This window comes from Canis lupus, chromosome 36 (assembly GCF_048164855.1).
Source record: "Canis lupus baileyi chromosome 36, mCanLup2.hap1, whole genome shotgun sequence".
In the NCBI taxonomy this organism is placed as follows: Eukaryota; Metazoa; Chordata; class Mammalia; order Carnivora; family Canidae; genus Canis; species Canis lupus.
In genome coordinates, this window is record NC_132873.1 from 6,692,363 (window position 1) to 6,707,086 (window position 14,724).

General features: G+C 42.9%; 1 long non-coding RNA gene across 1 annotated transcript in view; it reads left to right on the top strand.

Annotated features, from left to right (window-relative positions):
• The first annotated feature begins 251 nt into the window (after positions 1-251).
• LOC140625404 (uncharacterized) overlaps positions 252-14,724 on the top strand; it is a 76,151-nt gene continuing 61,678 nt past the window's right edge. Inside the window, exon 1 of the long non-coding RNA XR_012024741.1 lies at positions 252-707. This is a non-coding gene — a long non-coding RNA (uncharacterized lncRNA). The remainder of the gene's footprint in view (positions 708-14,724) is intronic.

Below are 14,724 nucleotides of genomic sequence, written 5' to 3' on the forward strand. Positions count from 1 at the left end.
GTCTACTTTATATCTACTTATAGATAAAAATACAGATATCAACTTAAAAAGTGCAAAACTCAGTTCCTGGTCTTCCTCTCTTTCTGTATAATTATCTCCTAATATCCCTTAGATCTCATGATTGGGTCCATGTTGTGTAATTTTTTAAAAAGCATTAATTGAACCATGTATCTATATGGTTTGAGGGACTGTGTTCAGCACTGGGGAAATAGAATAAAATAAAGGATGGTTCCTGCCCTCAAAATGTTCCCTAAGTAGTAAGGTTACATGGCACATTGTCCTGAAAGTATTTTATTATAAGTCTCCACATTGCAACATATGCTGTAGAGAGAAAGGACAGAGAGATGTCCCCACAGAGTGATACTGAAGGGGTGACATTTTGAGTTCCTTCTTGAAGAATGACAAAGAGGCTACTGTTTGTGGGTACTGTGGTGTTCCTGTTCTCAATTAGTTACTCTTGACCTATTTGAGAGGATTGCACATACCCACACCATAGATCAGCTTTGGCTGTGGGACTTGAATTTGGCAAATGGAATGTGAGCAGAATTGTTGCAGGCTGTGTCTGAGCAGAAACCTTCAAAGGAATCACCCGGTTGTGTTGCTCCTTTCCTTCTTTTGCAAGCACACTCTTTCCCAGGGAGCAGCGTCTCCTTCAGCCTGGGTCTCAGAATGAAGAAGATCCATAAAGAGCTGCAGCCAGTGTAAAGGTCAGTGAGAAATAAAACTTTGTTGTTGTAAGCCACCAAGATTTTTGAATAGCTTATTGCTACAGCATAAATGAGTAAAGCTGACTAATAAAAATATTGGTACCAGAATTGACGTGCAACAGAAAATCCACAATGTGTGCCATTGGCTTTCAGATTAAGCACTCCTGCAGCAAGGAAACTTCTTTTTCTTAAATTTTTATTTAGATATATTTTAATTAACATATACTGTATTGTCAGTTTTAAAAGTAGAGTTTAGTGATTCACCAGTTGCCTACAAGACCCAATGCTCATTACGTTAAGTTCCCTCCTTAATGCCCGTCACTCGGTTACCCCATCCCTCCCCACCTCCACTCTGGCAACTCTCAGTTTGTTCCCTACTGTTAAGAGTCTCTTATGGTTTGCCCCCCTCCCAGTTTTCATCTTATTTTATTTTTCCTTCCCTTCCCCTATGTTCATCTGTTTTTGTTTCTTAAAATTCTTGATGTCTCCCATTATTCAGAGGAGAAACATTTGGTAGACCTGTTGCTTCTAGTATCTTGGAAGGCAGATTATGTACCTGTATAAGAGCTAAATCTATGTAAAAATCTAGTGAAAAACCACCCCAAGGCTCAGGGTACACAGAAGTAAGCAGTTTTTTTTTTTTTTTTAATTCATGTACCTACAAGTTGTCTAGAGTTCAGATGATCTAAAACTGGATCTGGCTGGGCTTGCTGCCAGCAGTATATTGAGCATATCTACCTTATGTGTTTCTGCAAGTCCTTGGATCAGTGGCTAACTGAGGCATTTGCTTCTTGGGATGGAAGGTAGAAGTAGGGATCTACACTCCTCCCATGGAGTGGGTCAGAGAGGCAGTGGATATTTGCTAAACCATGACCTGGTTTCCTATAGTATCTAATGAACTTGGGACTTTAAGTGAGTAAATGGGAAAGAACACAGAGATTGTAGTCATGTGTACTATTTTATTTGTCATCCAACAGTAAGTAGATGCTTGCCTTGGGCAAGCCACAATTTCTCTAAGTCTCATTTAAAAACCATGAAAAGCAAACCAGTAGTTTTTGCAAGGTATGGAAATCCTAGCTAGCTCAAATAAAGGTAGTGATTGGGTAATGGTGTTTCTCATCAGAAACATTTTGTGGAGTCCAAAGGAAGCTTAACTCTAACTGGGACTTAGGACAGAGGAATCAGCAGCCCAGGGGATCTTCAGTGACCTGCGGATCTTCATTGATTGTTCTGCAATTAATTTGACTTAGATGAATCGCATGTATCTGTTTCTGTTCTAGTGAACTTTAGTTATGTGTGCGTTTGTGTATAGACACACATGTATTGCAATCTTATATACACACAACACTCCCAAATCTTTCTGTGATATAGGAATAGAATTCATTTTGCTCCTTGGAAGGATGGGGATATAAAAAGAGAGCTGTTCGACATGCAGGTTTTCAGTAGAGTTAACTAAAAATATGGTGTTTGGTGCAAGAATAGTTTTTCCTAAAAATAAGTCAGGTGGTGGCATTTCAAGTTTGGGTTGGTGTGAGGCAAAGCAGAAATTGTATTCAGCTGGAGGTTAAGGGACCATGAATACATACATTCTGAGAAAATAAGAGATGTTATGCATGAAGCTTTGGGTTTAGAGGGAGTTTGAATTAAGTTTGCCTAAGTCTGATTAGCTCTATTCCAGATCCAGGTGACCAAGGTCCTTATTCTGGGCCCTCCACTTCAGAGGATCCCTTCCTGGCTCTCCTGCAACTGGAACATTCCCTTTGGAGTAAGGAGTTTTCAGAGTCAGTGATATGCACATCTGGGACACATGCCCTTCACAGGACTCTGGAATCTCCAGCCTAAATGGTTTCAAGCTGGTTTCCTAGGTCTGCACAGGTCTCTTGCCTAGGACCCTCTGAAGAGTGCATCACCCCACCAGTATATATACTTCTAGGCCAGAGGAGTGGCTAAGGAGATTTGGTAACAGACATGTGGATATAAGCTGAGTGTTGGAGCCTAAGATGACTACATTCATACATGTGAGGCCCTTCTGGTATTGATGGAGCCTGGGATGGGAAGAGTAATGGTGTGGACAGACGCCTCCATTAGTACTCTGACTCCAGACCCTGCAAATCTGAGAGGATGGGTTGTATCTGAAGGACAGGGAGCCCCAGCTGACATCCCACAGAATATAATTTGAGGAGCATTGCAAAGCCCTGCCTATAATACAGGGAATGCTTTAGGCAAGCATGCCCTGAGAATTAACCACGAACCTCCTTCCTAACTAGTATAGTAATGAGGCAGTAAGAAAAATCCAGCTACAATTTTAATTTTCGAAAGCTCATTATACATTATGATCTTGTAAGAAAAATATCCCATATGCGGCCATCTGTAGAGTGAAATAGGCAAGACTGGGTACTCACACAAGGCAGTAATTTCTCTATTTGGAATGTTAGCAATGTTCTCTCCTTGGAAAGTTTATAGAGCTTATATCCTGCCTGTACGCCTTTAATAAAGAAATTTTAAATATTTTAAAATAAACTTTCTTTAATAGGCTAGAAATACAAATCCTCCAGGTCTTTTGCTTCTTTAAACATCCTGAGAGCTATAAAACCCCCTGGGTTGGACCTAGTGCCACGTCAGAGTGTGCCCACTTCACTTAGTTTTTGGGGTCCTCTCTGGTTTATGGGACTGCAGCTGGGGCAGGGAGAAGATTCTGGACATCGCCGTTCATTTATTTGTGTCCGTCATCTATCTATACTCTTTCTTCTGCTTGACAGAGTGAACTAAATGCTTTCCAGCTTCTGTCCTTACTTTTCTTTGCCCAAAGAGACTTAAACTCCTCATTATGTGTTCCCCATCCACACAGGACTCTTTCTGTACAAAGCAGTGTCTAACCTCTTATCCCCACTATCCCTCATCCTTCTCCAGGATTCCTCTCCTGACTGTAGCGAGGAAAGGGTACTGTGCTTGGAACCAGATGGCCAAGATTGCAAATCTAAGGCTCTTCATTGACTAACTGGGTAATGTTGGGAAAGTCAGTTGAAATACTTCTATTATAAAGAAGCCAGGCATTCATCAATTCCTTCAAAAAATACTTACCCAGGACTACTACATGTTAGCTGGGGAGGCACCAGGAAAGCAAAGATGAAACTCCCAGGTAAACAGGGAGTGAGCAATTTACCTTATTTCGTTATTTACGTTATTTCTTAAAGAGATGAGTAACACCTCCCTTGTCTTTCTCCCAGGCGAGTGGTGAGGGTCAAATGTGGGACTACTCTAACTGGTCTACTGATACAAGTGGTCAAATAGGAGAATGCAAAAAAACAAAACCAAAAACCAAAAAAACCTAATTTCAGAGTTCTGCACATAGTTGACGTGCAGTAGCTGCCCGAGCCAAGTAAATCTACCTTTCCAGTATTTGTAACTATTGTTTATTTTTTGTCATCTCATCCACAACTTCCTTTAAAAATATGCGCAGGAGAGCAAGAAGGTTGAAATGAATTACAATAAAGTTTGTTTTGATGATTTGAAAATGGGATCCCCCTGGGATATTTCAAAACCAGGCTCAGGACCTCAGTCTTGGAATAAGTGGATGGTCTTTCATATTTAGAGAGGAGGAAAACAGTGGGGAATCTCCAGTCTAACAACAGAGATCATTGTACATGGATGGGGCAATGGGGTCAAGACTTAGAATCAGAATAATCTGAATACAAATCATGATATAGAAAAAGGAAATTTTCCATCTCTACAAACTCTATGAGCCATTGATTAGAGTTACAGATATGCTCTTCCCTCAGCAGAGATGTATTAAGACCATATGTGAAGATAAATATTCTGGTTGGAGCAAGATAGGAAAACAAAAAGCGAAGAGCACATCAGTGGGGCACCTCATGGACTGCTGTGTTTCCACCCACACTAAAGAATACTCAGAACCACAGGGGGTTTAGATCCTGTTCGCCCTTTCATTTGCTCATTTATTCAACAAATATTTATTGAGTGCCTGCTGTGGGCTGGGAATTCAGAAGGAAGCAAAATCTGGCGTGGTCCCTGTTTTCATGTGTGTTAGTAAAGGACACTGACATTAGTCAAATAATCACACAAACCATCTTTAGTTGTGGTGGTGATGGTTGCTGGGAAGGTGAAGCACAGGACACAGGAGGCGACCACGCAGAAGAGATTGGTCCTCTCTGTAAGAGAAGACGCAGTAGGGTCTGCTGAGGATACAAGGCTTGACCTCTCCTCTCATTGTCACATCTTTCTCACTGTGCCTCCTGCCCTTACCTGCCATCTTTTAGGGATCCTTGTGACTACATTGGGCCCACTTGGATAACCCAGGATAACCTCCTCATTTCAAGGTCTTTAACTGAATCACATTGACGAAGTCCTCTTTGATACAATAGGTGACATATTCACAGGTTTGGGGGATTAGGATGTGCATGGACTAGCTTTGGGGAGTCATTATTCCGCCCACAACACCACAGCATCCGTATTTAAACGTGAGAAGGCGTGGAACAGTAAGTGAAATATGGAAAGCCATTTTCGGTTTTAAGTAACTGGAGATCATAGCCTAACGGCATCAGGCTCAGTTGAAGAAAAGTACTGCAGGAGCAGTGCTAAGTAAATGAGATGCAGAACCCAGAACTTAATGCCTGAATGAAATGTTTATGGTGTATAAGGCTGGTTCACTCTAAAGGCAAATAAAATTCTTGATAATCCAAGGGATTTGCGAATTGATTTGAAAGTACATGCATTCTGGCCCTTTGCCTTGCCTTGTATATAGCCGGGCTGCCTGCGACAATCCTGGGGTGTTATTCCTCTAAATGCATCACCTTGCCCTTGGAAGGAGTCTGGTTTCCTGCTTCTTTGAAGATTCCAAGTGTGTGCTGTTTATTAGCACCACGATCCACTCCTCACACATACCTCTTTTCAGAAGAATCTATGGTTTAATCATGTTATATGTTTCCCTAGTAGAATTTTTCCAGTTCTAGCTTTCCCAGTTTGCTTTTATGGTAGTATTTTTTTCTTCCCTCCTCACCTTTCTCAGACATAAAAAATGACTGGCTCCCTTGAGCCCCCCCCCCCCCCGCCCGGTGAAAAACTCAAGGGCCTTTAGGAGTAGAAATCAAGGGAGCACCGAGAAGAGATTCTACGCTGCACCTACTGTGCCTGGTAGGCTCAGTGGCAGCTGCGGTTGGCAGTGTTTTGCTAATGTTGACTCAAGCCTTCTCTTTGCCTTCCATTTTCAGGGTATAGGGGAGAGACCCCTCACATTCTCCTGACCTGTAAGAGGCAGATAATGACATCCTATCTCAGGGGAGATGATGTGTGATAATGTATGCGAAGTGCTTATAACAGGCCTGGGATCTAATAAGCTTTTTTTTTTTTTTTTTTTTTTATGATAGTCACAGAGAGAGACAGAGAGAGAGGCGGAGACATAGGCAGAGGGAGAAGCAGGCTCCATACAACGGGAGCCCGACGTGGGATTCGATCCCGGGCCTACCAGGATCGCGCCCTGGGCCAAAGGCAGGCGCTAAACCGCTGCGCCACCCAGGGATCCCTAATAAGCTTTTTTTTTAAGATTGTATTTATTATTTATTCATGATAGACATAGGAGAGAGAGAGGCAGAGACACAGGCAGAGGGAGAAGCAGGCTCCATGCCGGGAGCCTGACACGGGACTCGATCCCGGGACTCCAGGATCACGCCCTGGGCCAAAGGCAGGCACTGAACCACTGAGCCACCCAGGGATCCCCTAATAAGCTTTTAATCCAAGGGGCAGGATGATGATGATCATCATCATGATTCCTCAATTACTTTAACCCTTTTCTTTTGGTTGGGTTCTCTAGCTTCAAAGAGGTGGGGATGCTTAAAAAAAAAAAAAAACCTTTTAGTCCTTTTTCATAACTTGCTATACTGATAAATAAAATTCTAGTAACTAACCCTACCCCTTGCTTATTTGGCCTACACTTTTCTCAAATTTAGCTTCAATTCTTTGTTATTTATGCCTTGGTTGGTTTTCATCAGTTATCATCTCTAAGTGACTGCCGTGTGATGTTGCTTGTCAATTATGATCCTCTGGGAGTAACTCTAGAGAGAGAGAGAGAATTCTATCGTTTCTAGTTCTTTAGGTTGCATTCCTCCCAAAGCACTTTTTAAAAAAATGTGAACTGTGAAACATGCTGAGCTGTTCTGGCTTAAATCATTGGGTTACACATTTCCCTTCTCCTTGTAAGTTGGACAGTTCAAAGTGGGTTGTGAAGATGACCTGCTAAATGTTTGTTGCCCCCCTCAAATAACCAAGTTGATTAGAGACAGACCAGTGTCTCAGATTTTCCTGAAGACCCCTTCATGACCCTTCTGCTCTTTCATGTCTTGCCCCCAAGGAGCCCTTTCCCATCTCCCTCAGAGGGTCTAAATGCTTATTTACAAGACTCACAGAGGGAAGGAAGAAAAAGAACACCAAAATGATGGTTCATTGCTCAGTGCAGCCCCTGACAACAGATCCCCCCAGCTTCCCCTCTTTGCAGCCTATAAACTGCTCTGTAAAAATTAAAAAGCGTGAATTTACAGGGCCCAAGAGGAGCTAAGAGGTAAAGACCCATCTCCAACCAATGGGTCAGGCATGCTGATGAAGCAGGAATATGAGGCCTTGCCAATTTCTGGCCAATAAAATATCTTCCCTGCCTTCCCAGATCCTTGACCTTCTCTTTCCCACGCAAAACTAAGTAGAGACACAAATGAAGGGGAAAGGTCAACAAAAAAACCAGCAAAACAAAGCAAAATACCCAGCATTCCCTGGCTTTGAAGCAAAATAGTTGGGTCACAATGGCCTCCCTTCTGAGCCCTTTATTCCTCTGTGGATCCATTGGCCATCCTGCCTGCTTAAGCGCTTCCTGATTTTCCATTTCAGGGAAGTCTGGGTTGGTCACTAGCAAAGATTGTTGCCAAAAGACTTCCAGCTGGAAATAGAAGCCTAAGGTCCTATGGAAATAGGGGTGATCAAGTGAATCCCTTTGAGGTGATAGAAGAGAGACAGGAAGAGGCTTGAGGGACATGGCTGGACTGTGCCGGCTTTGTGATTGGCAGGCCACTTTAAATATGTTTAAGTCTCAGCTTCCTTATCTATAAAAGGAGGACAGTGGGCTGGAATGGATCTTGAGATTTCTTCATCTGATATCCTCTAGTTCTGAAGCAGGTCTGGGACCAGGGCAGAAGGGGTAGCAGGAATTGGCAGGGAACAAATGGGACAATATGGGACTAAAGCTCTGAGCCTTTGGCTTAACCTGTATGACCACTGTCACCTGCATGTGGCCCATTTATCTAACTCTGGCCAAGATTACAGATCTGTGTTCATATGGCTGGAATGTTTCCAATTCTCTGAGTTTGAGACAGAAAATGAGAGCAAGAGTGGGAAAGAGAGAAGAACAAGATTAAGGATGGACAAACCTGGGTTGGGTAAGAGGAATAACTCTTACAGAGGTACCAAATACTGAGACAGACAAAATTATGATAACATTCCTTGGTTTTTCATTTAAGGATAAGAAGTATCTTCTCTGTAACTTGAGGATGCAGCCAGTTACCCACCCCACACAAACTTCCCGGGCAGGCAATGAATTTGAATTACCACCAATCATCTTGTGGCATGTTGTATACAGGGAGCATAGCAGTGGGGATATTCAGATGAGTTACTGTTTGGGTAATGAGTTGCTGCAGAAACCTGAATTTGATGAAAATAGATATGGCATCCCCTTGACTAAAAACCGCTAGAACCCAGAGAAGGCATCAGTTAAGCCGCTGGGTGGGCTTGGGCTAAAACTAAGGGCTAAATGTTCAAGGTTCATCCAGACCAAGATGTATATGTAAAACAGGGATGGTTCAAAATGGACTTTTCAAGGTAAAAGAAGGTCAAGACAGCCTTCCAGAGATGTACCAACTCCAAGATCCTGGATGCAGTGAAAGAAATACCTGAACTAGAAGACAGGCTCTAGTTTCCTCTGTTGAACAAGATAATCGGAGGTTCAGAAAGCAGAAGTAGTTTATTTAAGGCCACACAAATGGTTAACTAATAGGCTGAAATTCATACCCACGTTCATTCACTCCTTCGCCAATAGATATCAAGTATACCTGTTGTGGGCTCTAGGGTCTGCGCTTCAGTCTCCCAACACCTGCCCAATTCTCTTCCTGGTGGATCATGAAAACTTGATTAAATGTAGAAAATTGGCAAAACTGCATACTTCTTTCCTTGCCGAACCTTTCTTCCTTTTGTTGAGATAATGGGTTGGAGAAAAAAAGCATAGATGATAGATGTTTTCCATTTGGACCGAGAGTTGTGATCCTGAGTTAGGGATGACATCTCTATATGTATTCTATAAATACTCCCAAAGTAGCCTGAGCTTCTTTACCTATGGCCCTTTACCAATAAAGCACTCTAAGGGGCTTTGCAGGGAGTTGGGGTATATCTTAGAGCCAGGGAGACATATTCAGAGGGGAGGTGCAAGTTCAAGCCTTGGAGAAGTGACTCAGGAGAGCAAATCTTTGCTAATGCCCACTAAGTCAAAGTTGTTCTATAAATAATATTTATTGCCTCTGTGGTAAGGTCTTGAGTTTAGTGGTTATGTATTTTTTTTCCTTGTTCAGCTTCTTCCTTGGTCGTATATGTCTTCTGCATCCAAAAATGGGCTTTGGAGCTCCCAATGTATACATCTGGGTGTATGTGTGTGTGAGTCTGTCAAAAGAAGGACATCTGAGCCTTGTTATTTAGGGTAGATAGGGCTCAATGAGGTCAGCCGGGGTTTGAAGAGTTCAGGTCAAGACTCCCACTGGCAGGGAACAGTCACATCTTCCAAGCTTACTAGCCAAGTGCACGCTCTCCTGAAAGTCACTGAGCTGAAGATAAACATGGAGCTTGTAACAGCTTTTTCACTTGATGTCCTTTATTACATGTTCCACACTTTAAATTCCTTTGCTTCACTCCTGTATTCTTCTGGCTCTTTCAGAACAAACATTGAAGTGGTGTGTGTATGGAGAGGGGGGGGAGGCAAACTGCTCTTTCCCCTCCATCCTTCCCATCCTTTCTGAGTGACTCACTTCAACTGGAACAATTAATCTTAATCAAGATGGTATGACAGTAGAACGAAGATATCCATAGCAAAGCCCCTCGGTGCCAGAGACTTGGTGAAACAACCAGCTCCTTCCTCGGAGCTGCAGTGGGGGCAGCCTGGAACTATTTGGTTGTTTTAAAAATAACATTTTGCAAAATTAGAGCTGCTCATATCTGCAGGACAGGCAGGAGTTCAGGAGTTGTGAAATGCCTGTGCTTACCACCAAGTGTGAGCAGGCACTTTTAATAGTGTTGGCTGGGAGGTGAAACGGATCACCAGGCCCAAATGATCAGCTCCACCTTCTCTGGGGGAGACGGAGGACAAATCATTCCTCGTGTTTGCACTCGTGTTTTTCTCTGGAGAACTCAGAGCTTCCGTGCATGTGGCCTTAGCCATTATCCTCATTTTCTGACAGGTACAATTACTCATCTCCTCTGCTCTCCTCTGCCCATCTCCTGTTTTGTTTTTCTCGGCATGGGTCACACTTTCCAACAAGCCAGGGCTACACCTGGAACTCTAGAAAGGCTGGGTGAACAGAGTGTACTTCTTGCAGACAGCTTAGCAAGTCCTGGGACAACCAGAAGGAACCACTTCATCACCTTAAGAATGTGGTCACCTCTTGTAATTTGCAATTAACTGGTCAAATCCTCATTAACAGGAAGACTACTATTCCTCTCTTAAGGTCCAAGAACTCCAGGGACACAGTCCAAAGTGTACAATCTTATTTCCAGATACAAAACTGAGGGAAAACTGGAGCATACTGTCTACCCAATTACAGATGTGTTGTTTTAGCTCCTTCCACAGGTGCCTTTCTTAAAAGTTCCCCGGGTACAGACTGATTACCTGCACTCTGTGCCCTTGGGGGCCAAGATATGAGGTTTTGAGGCCACACATGGGCACCAGGGTTCCAGCCGCAATGACTGATGATGTGAGAAAGGCTGTAATTAGAGGTGATGAGGTGGTGGTGGTGTCGAGGGAGAGGTTGGTAGAAGGGGTTTCCAGTTCATTCAGGCAAATTCTCTCCTTAAGAGGCTGTGGATCCTTGACTCCTAGCAGATCTCAGCTGGGACCATCCCAGTCTTCCTAATGTTCTGACTTAGTCTAGTCAGGCCACTGTAACAGAATACTGTGCACTGGGTGGCTCAAACAACAGAAATTTATTTCTTGCAGTTTTGGAGGCTGAGAAATTAAAATAAGGATGCCAGTAGATCCAGGACCAGTGAAAGCTCTCTTCCTGTATTGCAGATGGCCTCTTCTTCCCAACATGGTGGAGAGCAGAGAGACGGGAAGCTTCTTGTGTATCTTCTGATGAAGGTACTCATCTGATTCATGAGAGTTCTACCCTCATAACCTCATTACCTCCTAAAGGCTCCACTGCCTAATACCATCATGGGTAGGGTTAGGATTTCAACATATGAATTTTGAGGGAACACAAACATCCAGTTCATAATATGTCTCAACAAGGTCCCTCGCTCAGGGAGCTCTTCAGCACTTTTCCCCTCTGCATTTTTGTGAAAGGTATCAGGCCATTAAGGTTTCTTTATACTCTTTCCCCAGAGGAATGGGGAAATACACCGGCTGGCCTTAAATTCACAAAACTAAGAAAAATCCAGTTATCTTTCCTATGATCTGCTACCTGTGGATTGCTACCTTCTCTTCCAGGAGTTTGAACTAATGATTTTCTATATTCTGTCTTATGGTACACACTGTTGTACTGGGAAGAGGAAAAAAAACATCCTTTGGTTGGATTGTGCTCCAGGGCACCCAACAGCCTTCAGTATTATTCACAAGTACTGGGTGCTATATGAACCCAATGAATTATTGAAGTCTAATCTGAAACTAATGATGTACTATATTTTGTCTAATTAAATTAAAACAACAACAACAAGTCATTGGTTGGAGAACAGAAGTCATAATGTAAGATCAGACTCCCCTGGTATCCCTTCATATTGGGTATGTCAGTTCAGGCGCCTATTGATGGAGCATTTTCCAATTTTAGTATATGTGCTGCCGAAGCGAGCACTGCAAAGTCTATTTTCATTCATGATGTAGGCACTTCTTGAGCACTGACAGTATTCCAGGCACTCATTGGGGGATATTGTAGTACAGAGAGAAAACATTGAAGGTACCTGCAATAGTTACGTAGTCTAGTGAGGTGGGGTTGTGTGCATAAGCAATCGTGACATAAAATAAAAAGTAATAGGTTTGAGTAGACTCTTGAGAACAGAACCAGATGCAAAAGCTATCATGCTACTTCTTTAATGGGGAGTGCAGACCTATGAAAGGAGGAATGAGGAGAAAAATGTGTGAGGAAGGAAAGGGGAACAAATGGTAAGAGGATGTTCTACGCAGCAGAGCAGGATACCACTTGGTAACAAGTGTAACTAATGGCTCAGTTGCATAGGACTTTCTTTCTAGAAGCCTATGAACTGAACTGCCAGGACCCAGGAAAGTACATGAGGGATTGGGAAAGGAGAAGGGAGAAATAATTCACTGTTTCCTGTCTCTTATTGGCCAGAATTTCACTGCAGGAGACATTAAGTCCCTGCACTTATAGGTTTGTGAATGTATATGTTTCATGGATTCATGGATCTCCCATTGGGTTGAATGCCGCAGTAGCAACAGGACTTCCACTAAAATGGAAGACTAGGGGTTCCAAAGAGAGACATGAAGGAAGTCACTGTTGGATTGTACTCATATGAAATTGGTCAGAGGCCACACAGGGCTGCTTGGTGACAACTGAGGCAACATTGGCCCCCTGAAGCACCCTAGAACTGGGGAAATCTGAGGTGATGCATAATGGGAACTTATCCAGTAACATAAGTATGGTCTAGATAAAGTACTTTGGGGATTTAGAAAAGGAATTGTTTCTTAGAAGCAGACTGGGAGTTGAGGGAAGATATTGGAAAAGGTGAACCCTGGGTGGTTGCAGATGGTTGGGATTGAGGGGTAGAGTTGTGTGGGGTGGGGCTGGGTGGAGGCATCCTGAAAAGGGCACTATGATTGCAAGGACATAGGAGAGTACTGAGGATGAGTGAAGACCAGGCTCTCTTGGCCAGGGAATGGGAAATGTGAAGGGATGTCGAAGGATAAGGCTGAAAATGTAGTTGGAGCCAGCTGGTAGAGCTGGGGTGAGGAGTTTTGATTGGAATCTTCTGACAATGGGAACCATTGGTGCTGTTGCAATAAAAGTTTTAATTCAAGGATGTGAGTCCCTCTTCTTCGCTAATTCTGTTCTGTGTAGTCAGCCACTTGAGCACATAGTGACATTTTAAGCAAGAATATTATGGACTAGATTTTTAGAATACCAGATGTCTATGGAATATACTTAAAAGTTCAGTATACTGTCTTTTCCATTTGCCAAAAGAATGCATTGAGACTTGCAACACATCATAATTGAGATTCTTACTTTTACTGGTTCTTGTATTAGAGTCCAGCGGAATAGGTCTGGATCAGGCATGGGCTGAAACTGAGCGCAGATGATGTGGTCAGGACTCTACACACTCCACTTTCTAACTGTCCACCCTCCTGTCCTGGCTTCAATCTCAAATAAACACCCCTTGGTGACAAGGGCCATCAGTGGCTCCAGGCTTTAGCAAGTTCCAAAATTAACAGTGACTGGAGGAATAGAATGCCCCATTTAGAGAGAGAGAGAGCGAGAGCAAGAGAGAGAGAGAGAGAGAGAGAGAGATTCTGGCTAGAAGTGGAAATGAAAGAGAATGGTTGTTCACCTCCAAGATCAGAAATGTATTGGCTTTACTGAAATTAGAGCTTAGTTCTCAACTGAGCTGTCTCTTGGAATTGGTGATAGAGAACAGGGTGGAAATAGCCATTACTACTTGTTTTTTATTTTTAAAGTTCTTTGGATAAGACAGCTTAGATTAAGGTTCAGACTTGCTGAAAGAAGTCCTATTCAATGTTTTGTTTTGCTGTGTTTTGTTTTAAAAAGGAGACCATAGCCTTACCCTACATGCAGCATTGCTTATTTCAGCCTTTCTTCTCTTGGGGAACTGAAGTGGGAAGCTTTTCCTCTGCATATTCCATGAGGGGGAACAAGGACTGGAATGTGGCCTTTACTACCCAGCCATTCTGGAAAGGAGCTTAGGCCCTTGCATCAGAGGAGTAGACATAAAAATATAATCCTTTTAGAGAATGAAAGATGGCATGTCACCATTTTGGGTTTTTGTTTCTTTCTTTCTCTCCCCTACTTGAATTAACATGAAGTCAAACCAGATCTTAGAGCAGAATTGGCTGCCACATAATTTAGACATGTTTGCATAACATTCCAAAAATAATTCAATAAGAATAGGTTTTTCTTGGAATTTATCACTGCCTGGCAAATTAGAACCCAAACACAACAACTTTGTGCTAAAAAGGCATGAGACCCAGCAAATGGAAATGACAGTGGCAGAGCAAAAGGAAACCCAACAGCCAGTCGACTTTCATTATCTGTGATGGTGTGAAGCAGAAATAGAAAACAAGAGACAGGAGCAGGGACAGACACAGCCTGTACTTCAGGCTCCCCATCTTATCCCAGACCGGGCAGCAGCTGACAGGCCAAAGTGGCAAGAGAAGGGTATCTTAGGTCTCCAGGAATGGTTCTGAGAAATTCCCTCATGCTGTATTTTTCTGCATCTTCAGCTGAACATTTTTTTTTTCCTTTTGGGTTCTAAAGGAGAGGATCCATATGTCTAGAAAATAATAAACTGACAGAAACATATAGAAGCAATGAAGAGTAATTTCTGAGGACAGGGACAGCGCAGTAAAACCTAAATCAGAAGATCTGGAATGATTTTAGTGTTTTCCATTCTCACCGGGACAAGTAACGTCTCCCCTTTTAAAATGAGAGAGGATGGGATGCCTGGGTGACTCAGTGGTTGAGTGTCTGCCTTTGTCTCGGGTCGTGATCCTGGAATCCCAGGATCAAGTCCTGCA